The sequence below is a fragment of the Oncorhynchus mykiss genome, chromosome 3 (assembly GCF_057628025.1).
Source record: "Oncorhynchus mykiss isolate SJ-2025 chromosome 3, ASM5762802v1, whole genome shotgun sequence".
Taxonomy (NCBI): Eukaryota; Metazoa; Chordata; class Actinopteri; order Salmoniformes; family Salmonidae; genus Oncorhynchus; species Oncorhynchus mykiss.
The window spans coordinates 23,678,031-23,690,081 of record NC_143024.1 but is presented as its reverse complement, the minus strand read 5'-3'; the positions used below and the strand labels follow the sequence as shown (position 1 = coordinate 23,690,081).

At 42.6% G+C, this 12,051-nt stretch overlaps 1 protein-coding gene across 2 annotated transcripts in view; it reads right to left on the bottom strand.

The window, feature by feature from the left end:
* Positions 1-12,051, bottom strand: part of LOC110509826 (ETS domain-containing transcription factor ERF) — a 101,656-nt gene that overhangs the window by 21,866 nt on the left and 67,739 nt on the right. The window lies entirely within an intron of this gene.

The window sequence follows — 12,051 nt, the reverse complement described above, 5'->3', positions numbered from 1 at the left end:
GTATGATGAAACAAAAATATAAATGTTTGGCCATAATGACCATTGTTATGGTTGGAGGATAAAGGGGGAGGCTTGCAAGCCGAAGAACACCATCCCAACCGTGAAGAATGGGGTGGCAGCATCATGTTGTGGGGTGCTTTGTTGCAGGAGAGACTGGTGCACTTCACAAAATAGATGGCATCGTGAGGATGGAAAATTATGTGGATACATTGAAGCAACATCTCAAGACATCAGTCAGGAAGTTAAAGCTTGGTCGCAAATGGGTCTTCCAAATGGACAATGACCCCAAGCACACTTCCAAAGTTGTGGCAAAATGGCTTAAGGACAACAAAGTCAAAGTATTGGAGTGGCCATCACAAAACCCTGACCTCAATCCTATAAAAGATTTGTGGGCAGAACTGAACAAGTGTGTGTGAGCAAGGAGGCCTACAAACCTGACTCAGTTACACCAGCTTTGTCAGGAGGAATGTGGCAAAAATTCTCCCAACTTATTGTGGGAAGCTTGTGCAAGGCTTCCCAAAACATTTAACCCAAGTTAAACAATTTAAAGGCAATGCTACCAAATACTAATGGAGTATATGGTAACTTCTGACCCACTGGGAATGTGATGGAAGAAATAAAAGCTGAAATAAAAAATGTTCTACTATTATTCTGACATTTCACATTCTTAAAATAAAGTGCTGATCCTAACTGACTTAAGACAGGGAATGTTTACGAGGATTAAATGTCAGAAATTGGGAAAAACTGAGTTTAAATGTATTTGTGTGTGTGTGTGTGAGAAGAGTGGCCTCTTCACTGTAAACACACACACACACACACACACAGTTGAAGTTGTAAGGTTACATATACCGTAGCCATATGTATCACAATATTTTGTTTTACCTTTATTAAACTAGGCAAGTCAGTTAAGAACAAATTCTTATTTTCAATGACGTCCAAGGAACAGTGCCTTGTTTAGGGGCAGATGACAGATTTTTACCTTGTCAGCTCAGGGATTCGATCTTGCAACCTTTCGGTTACCAGTGCAACGCTCTAACCACTAGACTACCTATCTATCTATATCTAAATATCTAAATATATATTTTACACACAAAAGTTTGGGGTCACTTAGAAATGTCTTGTTTTTGAAAGAAAAGCAAATGTTTTGTGCATTAAAATAACATAAAAATTATCAGAAATACAGTGTAGACATTGTTAAAGTTGTAAATGACTAGGGTAGCTGGAAACGGCTGATTTTGTATGGAATATCTACATAGGCGTACAGAGGCCCATTATCAGCAACCTTCACTCCTGGCACGTTGTGTTAGCTAATCTAAGTTTATCAATTTAAACGGCTAATTGATCATTAGAAAACCATTTTGCAATTATGTTAGTACAGCTGAAAACTGTTGTACTGATTAAAGAAGCAATAAAACGGGCCTTCTTTAGACCAGTTGAGTATCTGGAGCATCAGCATTGTGGGTTCGATTACAGGCTCAAAATGGCCAGAAACAAATAACTTTCTTCTGAAACTCGTCAGTCTATTCTTGTTTTGATTAATGAAGGTGATTCTATGTGAGAAATTGCCAAGAAACTGAAGATCTGGGACAACGCTGTGTACCACTCCCTTCACAGAACAGCGCAAACTGTCTCTAACCAGAATAGAAAGTGGAGTGGGAGGCCCCGGTACACAACTGAGCAAGAGGACAAGTACATTAGAGTGTCTAGCTTGAGAAACAGATGCCTCACAAGTCCTCAACTGGCAGCTTCATTAAACAGTACCCGCAAAACACCCGTCTCAACGTCAAAAGTGAAGAGGTGACTCTAGGATGCTGGCCTTCTAGGCAGAGTTCCTCTGTCCTGTGTCTGTTCTTTTTCCCATCTTAATCTTTTCTTTTTATTGGCCAGTCTGCGATACGGCTTTTTCTTTGCAAAGCTGCCTAGAAGGCCAGCATCCTGGAGTGGCCTCTTCACTGTTGACGTTGAGACTGGTGTTTTGCGGGTACTGCGGAGACATTTCTAAGTGACCCAAAACTTTGAACAATAGTGTGAGTATATACAGTGCCTTGCGAAAGTATTCGGCCCCCTTGAACTTTGCGACCTTTTGCCACATTTCAGGCTTCAAACATAAAGATATAAAAATGTATTTTTTTGTGAAGAATCAACAACAAGTGGGACACAATCATGAAGTGGAACAACATTTATTGGATATTTCAAACTTTTTTAACAAATCAAAAACTGAAAAATTGGGCGTGCAAAATTATTCAGCCCCTTTACTTTCAGTGCAGCAAACTCTCTCCAGAAGTTCAGTGAGGATCTCTGAATGATCCAATGTTGACCTAAATGACTAATGATGATAAATACAATCCACCTGTGTGTAATCAGGTCTCCGTATAAATGCACCTGCACTGTGATAGTCTCAGAGGTCCGTTAAAAGTGCAGAGAGCATCATGAAGAACAAGGAACACACCAGGCAGGTCCGAGATACTGTTGTGAAGAAGTTTAAAGCCGGATTTGGATACAAAAAGATTTCCCAAGCTTTAAACATCCCAAGGAGCACTGTGCAAGCGATAATATTGAAATGGAAGGAGTATCAGACCACTGCAAATCTACCAAGACCTGGCCGTCCCTCTAAACTTTCAGCTCATACAAGGAGAAGACTGATCAGAGATGCAGCCAAGAGGCCCATGATCACTCTGGATGAACTGCAGAGATCTACAGCTGAGGTGGGAGACTCTGTCCATAGGACAACAATCAGTCGTATATTGCACAAATCTGGCCAGTATGGAAGAGTGGCAAGAAGAAAGCCATTTCTTAAAGATATCCATAAAAAGTGTTGTTTAAAGTTTGCCACAAGCCACCTGGGAGACACACCAAACATGTGGAAGAAGGTGCTCTGGTCAGATGAAACCAAAATTGAACTTTTTGGCAACAATGCAAAACGTTATGTTTGGCGTAAAAGCAACACAGCTTAACACACCATCCCCACTGTCAAACATGGTGGTGGCAGCATCATGGTTTGGGCCTGCTTTTCTTCAGCAGGGACAGGGAAGATGGTTCAAATTGATGGGAAGATGGATGGAGCCAAATACAGGACCATTCTGGAAGAAAACCTGATGGAGTCTGCAAAAGACCTGAGACTGGGACAGAGATTTGTCTTCCAACAAGACAATGATCCAAAACATAAAGCAAAATCTACAATGGAATGGTTCAAAAATAAACATATCCAGGTGTTAGAATGGCCAAGTCAAAGTCCAGACCTGAATCCAATCGAGAATCTGTGGAAAGAACTGAAAACTGCTGTTCACAAATGCTCTCCATCCAACCTCACTGAGCTCGAGCTGTTTTGCAAGGAGGAATGGGAAAAAATGTCAGTCTCTCGATGTGCAAAACTGATAGAGGCATACCCCAAGCGACTTACAGCTGTAATCGCAGCAAAAGGTGGCGCTACAAAGTATTAACTTAAGGGGGCTGAATAATTTTGCATGCCCAATTTTTCAGTTTTTGATTTGTTAAAAAAGTTTGAAATATCCAATAAATGTCGTTCCACTTCATGATTGTGTCCCACTTGTTGTTGATTCTTCACAAAAAAATACAGTTTTATATCTTTATGTTTGAAGCCTGAAATGTGGCAAAAGGTCGCAAAGTTCAAGGGGGCCGAATACTTTCGCAAGGCACTGTATAAATAAATAAGGACTTACTGGTGAGCTAAGCTTCATATATATGTTTCAATACTGTGACTCTACAGGCCTGGACACTATCCATAGACTACAAGGAGGATGAAACCAGAGGAAATGTGGAGAAGGGGTGAGGAGAGGATGAGAGGAAGAGAAGAGTGAGGTAGTGCGAGGAGAGAATAAGGAAGAAGAGGAGGGCAGAGGCGAGGAGGAGAAGGAAGGAGGTTGATCTCACATCGTTAAGATGTATTAAGACCCAAAAGGACTTATTCAATGAGGAATTAATACAAAAGGAAAACACCCCCCTGCCTCCAAACTGCGATTTGCAATTAGTGTGTTAAACCAGCCTGTCCTCATCAGACCCCATCTGCAACAGACACCATGTTAATCACACCACAGTAGAGACCTTACGTAAGCCCCCACCCTAAACAGGGCGACCCCATCGCTCTTCTGCTCTCACTGCTTCCAGATTATGTGTGGTTTATCAGTGCTTAGTCTAATCTCTGGTTTGTGAAGTCAGAAATACAAGAGACTACAAGCCAGCCCATTCTAACAGTCAGGGGTGACTGGTTAGGTTAGATACTTGGCTGTTGAACTGTGTAGTTCTCTCAGGTTATGGCTCCTATTCTGTCCTGATTGAAGCAATTGCATTGCAATGTGTCACCTGTGTATTATTCTAGACTGTACAGATTCGTCCAAAGTGTATGTCAAAGTCTGTTGTGTTGTTATCAGTGAGTAAATTGTGTGTTACGGTGAGTATGTGTGGTTGTGAGGGAGATCAGGACAGAGTGTGTGACGAATCCAGGCTAAGCAGTGAGCCGCCTGGGGGATGATACTGTACAGCCTGAGGCCTGGATGGATGGATTACTGGCTCGTTACACTACAGGGTCACAGACCTAACAGTAAGCCTAGGGTCATTACGAAAATAGCTTGAATTGGTGTTCCAGTGTATGGGGGTCATTGCCGTAACGGTGAGGCCCTAATGGGTGTTAGGGTCAGTGCCATAACAGAAGGCTATATGGGACCTGAGTTGGTGTCCATAAATTATGGGCTTCAGAGTCACATGCGATAGGCTGCATGTGGTCGGACTAGTTATACAGTCGGGATGTACAATTGACCTTTTTGACTGTTCCAGTTCTCGCATGATATTTTTCTCGTTCGAGTACTATTTTTAGAACAAGGAAACAAATGTGCACATTTATCTTCTGTTTTTGCCAACAGTGAGCAACAATGCCTAATTTATCATAACCATTACAGATAACGAATCCTAATTGCTAAATTGCCTCATATATATATATATATATATATATTCATTCAATAAAAAAACAAGTGCCATTTAAGATTAATTTATTGAAACTATAATATCGGCATGTTATATTATATCGCGGAACACAATCTGGAAAAAGGTAGTAACGTCAGCAATGTGGCGTTTGCCTGTAGAACCCTATGGCTGTGCAATGGCACAGCGTTGATTTGTTAATTTAGCAGATAAGACGCTCTTATTTCCAAGCCCTTATCACAGTCAAGACATCTATTTTAAAAAGTTTTAAAACCCTCATGTATTATAACAGAATAAAATAACAGAATAGTGCCAAGTGATTGGCATCTCCCATCTGGAACAGTTATTCTCAGAGTGATCATTTGAAACTGGTCTACATTTTTCAGGGTTACAAACCAAAATCTTCTTTTTGATATACAGACGTTGGATTTAGTGTATTATGCCCATTCCTTGGAATTTTCTAAATTGATTAACAATACTACATCGAACACTGCATGGGGATGAGTTATGTCCAGGAGGCCTAGACTTGATTAAAATTGTTGTTAACATTCATTTTTACGATATAGACCATTTTGACTTTGTGGCGGTGGTAACCAGTGACAACCGCAAATTACCCTAAGCGGAAAATGACTCATTTATTCCCAAACTGCAGCTCATTGTTGGAACATTATTTCTGAGAAATGGAATTTAGGGAGCAGCATTGTGTGATGTTTGGTTTGGTTTATTTGTTGTTGTGTCCCGCAAATGCACATGTACAAATAGAACACTAGTCAAAGCAAATTAACGTTGTCTTCAAGAGAACATTTTGACCAAATAGATTTACAGTATTGGGGAAAAAATTGAATCTCTGGTCAAGATTGGGTTGACGTCAGTTTGAGTACTCAACTTCAAATCAAATCAAATTTTATTGGTCACATACACAGATGTTATTGCGAGTGTAGCGAAATGCAGTGATATCTAACAAGTAATCTAATAGATTCACAACAACAACCTCACACACAAATGTAAGGGATGAATAAGAATATGTACATATATGGATGAACTATGGCCGTGCGGCATAGGGGGGTGAACAGGCAGTGGCTCGGGTGGTTGTTGTCCTTGATGATCTTTATGGCCTTCCTGGATGATCGGACCACCATTTTATTACGTTTGCAATCGCAACAAATAATCTGCTCAGACCCCAACCAAGGATCATCAAAAGTCATGCTATAAATTCTCTGACAACCCAAAGATTTCTTGATGCCCTTCAAGACTCCCTCTGCCTACCCAAGGATGTCAGAGGACAAAAATCAGTTAACCCCATAACTGAGGAACTCAATTTAACCTTGCGCAATACCCTAAATGCAGTCACACCCCTAAAAACGAAAAACATTTGTCATAACAAACTAGCTCGTTGGTATACAGAAAATACCCGAGCTCTGAAGGAAGCTTCCAGAAAATTGGAACGGAAATGGCGCCACATCAAACTAAGTCTTCCAACTAGCTTGGAAAGACGGTACCGTGCAGCATCGAAGAGCCCTCACTGCTGCTCGAACATCCTATTTTTCCAACTTAATTGAGGAAAATAAGAACAATCCAAAATGTATTTTTGATACTGTCGCAAAGCTAACTAAAAAGCAGCATTCCCCAAGAGAGGATGGCTTTCACTTCAGCAGTAAAAAATTCATAAACTTCCTTGAGGAAAAGATAATGATCATTAGAAAGCAAATTACGGACTCCTCTTTAAATCTGCGTATTCCTCCAAAGCTCAATTGTCCTGAGTCTGCACAACTCTGTCAGGACCTAGGATCAAGGGAGACACTCAAGTTTTTTAAAACTATATCTCTTGACACATTGATGAAAATAGTCATGGCCTCTAAACCTTCAAGCTGCATACTGGACCCTATTCCAACTAACCTACTGAAAGAGCTTCTTCCTGTGCTTGGCCCTCCTATGTTCAACATAATAAACAGCTCACTATCCACCGGATTTGTACCAAACTCACTAAAAGTGGCAGTAATGAAGCCTCTCTTGAAAAAGCCAAACCCTGAGCCAGAAAATATTTTAAAAACTAAATCGGCCTCTATCGAATCTCCCATTCCTCTCAAAATGTTTTGAAAAAGCTGTTGCGCAGCAATTCACTGCCTTCCTGAAGACAAACAATGTATATGAAATGCTTCAGTCTGGTTTTAGACCCCATCATAGCACTGAGACTGCACTCGTGAAGGTGGTAAATTACCTTATAATGACGTCAGACCGAGGCTCTGCATCTGTCCTCGTGCTCCTAGACCTTAGTGCTGCTTTTGATACCATCGATCATCACATTCTTTTGGAGAGATTGGAAACCCAAATTGGCCAACAAGGACAAGTTCTGGCCTGGTTTAGATCTTATCTGTCGGAAAGATATCAGTTTGTCTCTGTGGATGGTATGTCCTCTGACAAATCAACTGTACATTTCGGTGTTCCTCAGGGTTCTGTTTTGGGACCACTATTGTTTTAACTATATATTTTACCTCTTTGGGATGTCATTCGAAAACATAATGTTAACTTTCACCGCTATGCGGATGACACACAGCTGTACATTTCGATGAAACATGGTGAAGCCCCAAAATTGCCCTCCCTGGAAGCCTGTGTTTCAGACATAAGGAAGTGGATGGCTGCAAACGTTCTACTTTTAAACTCGGACAAAATAGAGATGCTTGTTCTAGGTCCCAAGAAACAAAGAGATCTTCTGTTGAATCTGACAATTCATCTTGATGGCTGTACAGTCGTCTCAAATAAAAATGTGAAGGACCTCGGAGTTACTCTGGACCCTGATCTCTCTTTTGACGAGCATATCAAGACTGTGTCAAGGATAGCTTTTTTCCATCTTTGTAACATTGCAAAAATCAGACATTTCTGTCAAAATGCAGAAAAAATAATCCATGCTTCTGTCACTTCTAAGTTAGTCTACTGCAATGCTCTACTTTCCGGCTACTCGGATAAAGCACTAAATAAAATTCAGTAAGTGCTAAATACGGCTGCTAGAATCCTGACTAGAACCAAAAAATTGGATCATATTACTCCCTACACTGCTAGCCTCCCTACACTGGCTTCCTGTTAAGGCATTAGCTGATTTCAAGGTTTTACTGCTAACCTACAAAGCATTACATGGGCTTGCTCCTACCTATCTTTCCGATTTGGTCCTGCCGTACATACCTACATGTACGTTGTCCCTAGAATTTCTAAGCAAACAGCTGGAGGCAGGGCTTTGTCCTATAGAGCTCAATTTTTATGGAATGGTCTGCCTACCCATGTGAGAGACGCAGACTCGGTCTCGACCTTTAAGTCTTTATTGAAGACTCATCTCTTCAGTGGGTCCTATGATTGAGTGTAGATTGGCCCAGGAGTGTGAAGGTGAACGGAAAGGCACTGGAGCAACGAACCGCCCTTGCAGTCTCTGCCTGGCCGGTTCCCCTCTCTCCACAGGGATTCTCTGCCTCTAACCCTATTACAGGGGCTGAGTCACTGGCTTACTGGTGCTCTTTCATGCCGTCCCTAGGAGGGTTGCGTCACTTGAGTCACTGATGTGGTCTTCCTGTCTGAGTTGGCGCCCCCCCTGGGTTGTGCCGTGGCAGAGATCTTTGTGGGCTATACTCGGCCTTGTCTCAGGATGTTAAGTTGGTGGTTGAAGATATCCCTCTAGTAGTGTGGGGGCTGTGCTTTGGAAAAGTGTGTGGGGTTATATCCTGCCTGTTTGTCCCTGTCTGGGGGTATCATGGGATGGGGTGACTGACTGACTGACTGACTGACTGACTGACTGACTGACTGACTGTCTGTCTTCTCTCTCTGAAAGCTGGTGGTTCCTTTTAACATGAGTCTTCAATATTCCCAGGTAAGAAGTTTTAGGTTGTAGTTATTATAGGACTTTTCATTAACCTTTGACTATTGGATGTTCTTATAGGCACTTTAGTATTGCCAGTGTAACAGTATAGCTTCCGTCCCTACCCCACGCTCCTCCCTGGGCTCGAACCAGGAACACAACGACAACAGCCACCCTCGAAGCAGCGTTACCCATGCAGAGCAAGGGGAACAACCACTACAAGACTCAGAGACAGTGACGTTTGAAACGCTATTAGCGCGTGCTAACTACCTAGCCATTTCACTTCAGTTACACTAGCCTCATCTCGGGAGTTGATAGGCTTGAAGTCATAAACAGCGCAATGCTTGACGCACAACGAAGAGCTGCTGGCAAAACGCACGAAAGTGCTGTTTGAATGAATGTTTACGCGCCTGCTTCTGCCTACCACCGCTCAGTCAGATTATATGCAACGCAGGACACGCTAGATAATATCTAGTAATATCATCAACCATTTGTAGTGATTATGATTGATTGTTTTTATAAGATAAGTTTACTGCTAGCTAGCAACTTACCTTGGCTTACTGCATTCGCTTAACAGGCAGTCTCCTTGTGGAGTGCAACGAGAGGCAGATTGTTATTGTGTTGGACTAGTTAACTGTAAGGTTGCAAGATTGAATCCCCCGAGCTGACAAGGTGAAAATCTGTCATTCTGCCCCTGAACGAGGCAGTTAACCCACTGTTCCTAGGCAGTCATTAAAAATAAGAATGTGTTCTTAACTGACATGCCTAATTAAATAAAGAAAAAAAAGGGGTAAAAAAAAAAAATGTAAAAAATTTGCCGCCCAAAAATACCGATTTCCGATTGTTATGAAAACTTGAAATCGGCCCTAATTAATCGCCCATTCCGATTAATCGGTCGACCTCTACTCTAGAGACAGCAGGAGTGGTAGAGATACTCTCAATGATCGGCTATGAAAAGCCAACTGACATTAACTCCTGGAGGTGCTGACCTGTTGCACCCTCAACAACTACTGTGATTATTATTATTATTTGACCATGCCCGTCTTTTATGAATGTTTGAACATCTTGGCCATGTTCTGTTATAATCTCCACCCGGCACAGCCAGAAGAGGACTGGCCACCCCTCATAGCCTGGTTCAGCCTCCTGAGGTTGAAGAGGCGCTGTTGCGCCTTCTTCACCAAGCTGTCTGTGCGGGTGGACCATTTCAGTTTGTCCGTGATGTGTACGCCGAGGAACTTAAAACTTTCCACCTTCTCCACTACTGTCCCGTCGATGTGGATGGGGACGGTGCTCCCTTTGCTGTTTCCTGAAGTCCACGATCATCTCCTTTGTTTTGTTGAAATTGAGTGAGAGGTTATTTTCCTGAAACTACACTCCCAGAGCCCTCACCTCCTCCCTGTAATTGGTCTCATCATTGTTGTTAATCAATCCTACTACCGTTGTGTCATCTGCAAACTTGATGATTGAGTTGGAAGCGTGCATAGCCACGCAGTCATGGGTGAACAGGAGTACGGAGAGGGCTGAGAACGCACCCTTGTGGGGCCCCAGTGTTGAGGATCAGCGGGGTGAAGATGTTGTTTCCTACCTTCCATCACCTGGAGGCAGCCCGTCAGAAAGACCAGGACCCAGTTGGAGGGTATTAAATGCTGAGCTGTATTCAATGAACAGCACTCTTACATAGGTATTCCTCTTGTCCAGATGGGTTAGGGCAGTGTGATGGCGATTGCATCGTCAGTGGACCTATTGGGGCGGTAAGCAAATTGGAGTGGGTCTAGGGTGTCAGGTAGGGTGGAGGTGATATAATCCTTGACTAGTCTCTGAAAGCGCTTCATGATGACGGAGCTGAGTGCTACGGGGCGATAGTCATTTCGTTCTGTTACCTTAGCTTTCTTGGTAACAGGAACAATGGTGGCCATCTTGAAGCATGTGGGGACAGACTGGGATAGGGATTGATTGAATATGTTCGTAAACACTCCAGACAGCTGGTCGGCGCATGCTCCGAGGACGCGGCTAGGGATAACGTCTGGGCCGGCAGCCTTGCGAGGGTTAACACGTTTAAATGTTTTACGCACGTTGACCACGGAGAAGGAGAGCCCACAGGCTTTGGTAAATTGTCATGCTCATCGCTTTTGTACAGTGTATGGGTGATTGACATGTGATAGGCTATATGTGGTCAGAGTGGCGGTTATATAGTGTATGGGTGATTGACATGTGATAGGCTACATGTAGTCAGAGTAGTGGTTATACAGTGTATGGGTGATTGACATGTGATAGGCTACATGTGGTCAGAGTAGTGGTTATACAGTGTATGGGTGATTGACATGTGATAGGCTACATGTGGTCAGAGTAGTGGTTATACAGTGTATGGGTGATTGACATGTGATAGGCTACATGTAGTCAGAGTAGTGGTTATACGGTGTATGGGTGATTGACATGTGATAGGCTACATGTAGTCAGAGTAGTGGTTATACAGTGTATGGGTGATTGACATGTGATAGGCTACATGTAGTCAGAGTAGTGGTTATACGGTATATGGGTGATTGGCTACATGTGGTCAGAGTAGTGGTTATACAGTGTATGGGTGATTGACATGTGATAGGCTACATGTAGTCAGAGTAGTGGTTATACAGTGTATGGGTGATTGACATGTGATAGGCTACATGTGGTCAGAGTAGTGGTTATACAGTGTATGGGTGATTGACATGTGATAGGCTATATGTGGTCAGAGTAGTGGTTATACAGTGTATGGGTGATTGACATGTGATAGGCTACATGTAGTCAGAGTAGTGGTTATACAGTGTATGGGTGATTGACATGTGATAGGCTACATGTAGTCAGAGTAGTGGTTATACAGTGTATGGGTGATTGACATGTGATAGGCTACATGTGGTCAGAGTAGTGGTTATACAGTGTATGGGTGATTGACGTGATAGGCTACATGTAGTCAGAGTAGTGGTTATACGGTGTATGGGTGATTGACATGTGATAGGCTACATGTAGTCAGAGTAGTGGTTATACAGTGTATGGGTGATTGACATGTGATAGGCTACATGTAGTCAGAGTAGTGGTTATACGGTATATGGGTGATTGGCTACATGTGGTCAGAGTAGTGGTTATACAGTGTATGGGTGATTGACATGTGATAGGCTACATGTAGTCAGAGTAGTGGTTATACAGTGTATGGGTGATTGACATGTGATAGGCTACATGTGGTCAGAGTAGTGGTTATACAGTGTATGGGTGATTGACATGTGATAGGCTATATGTGGTCAGAG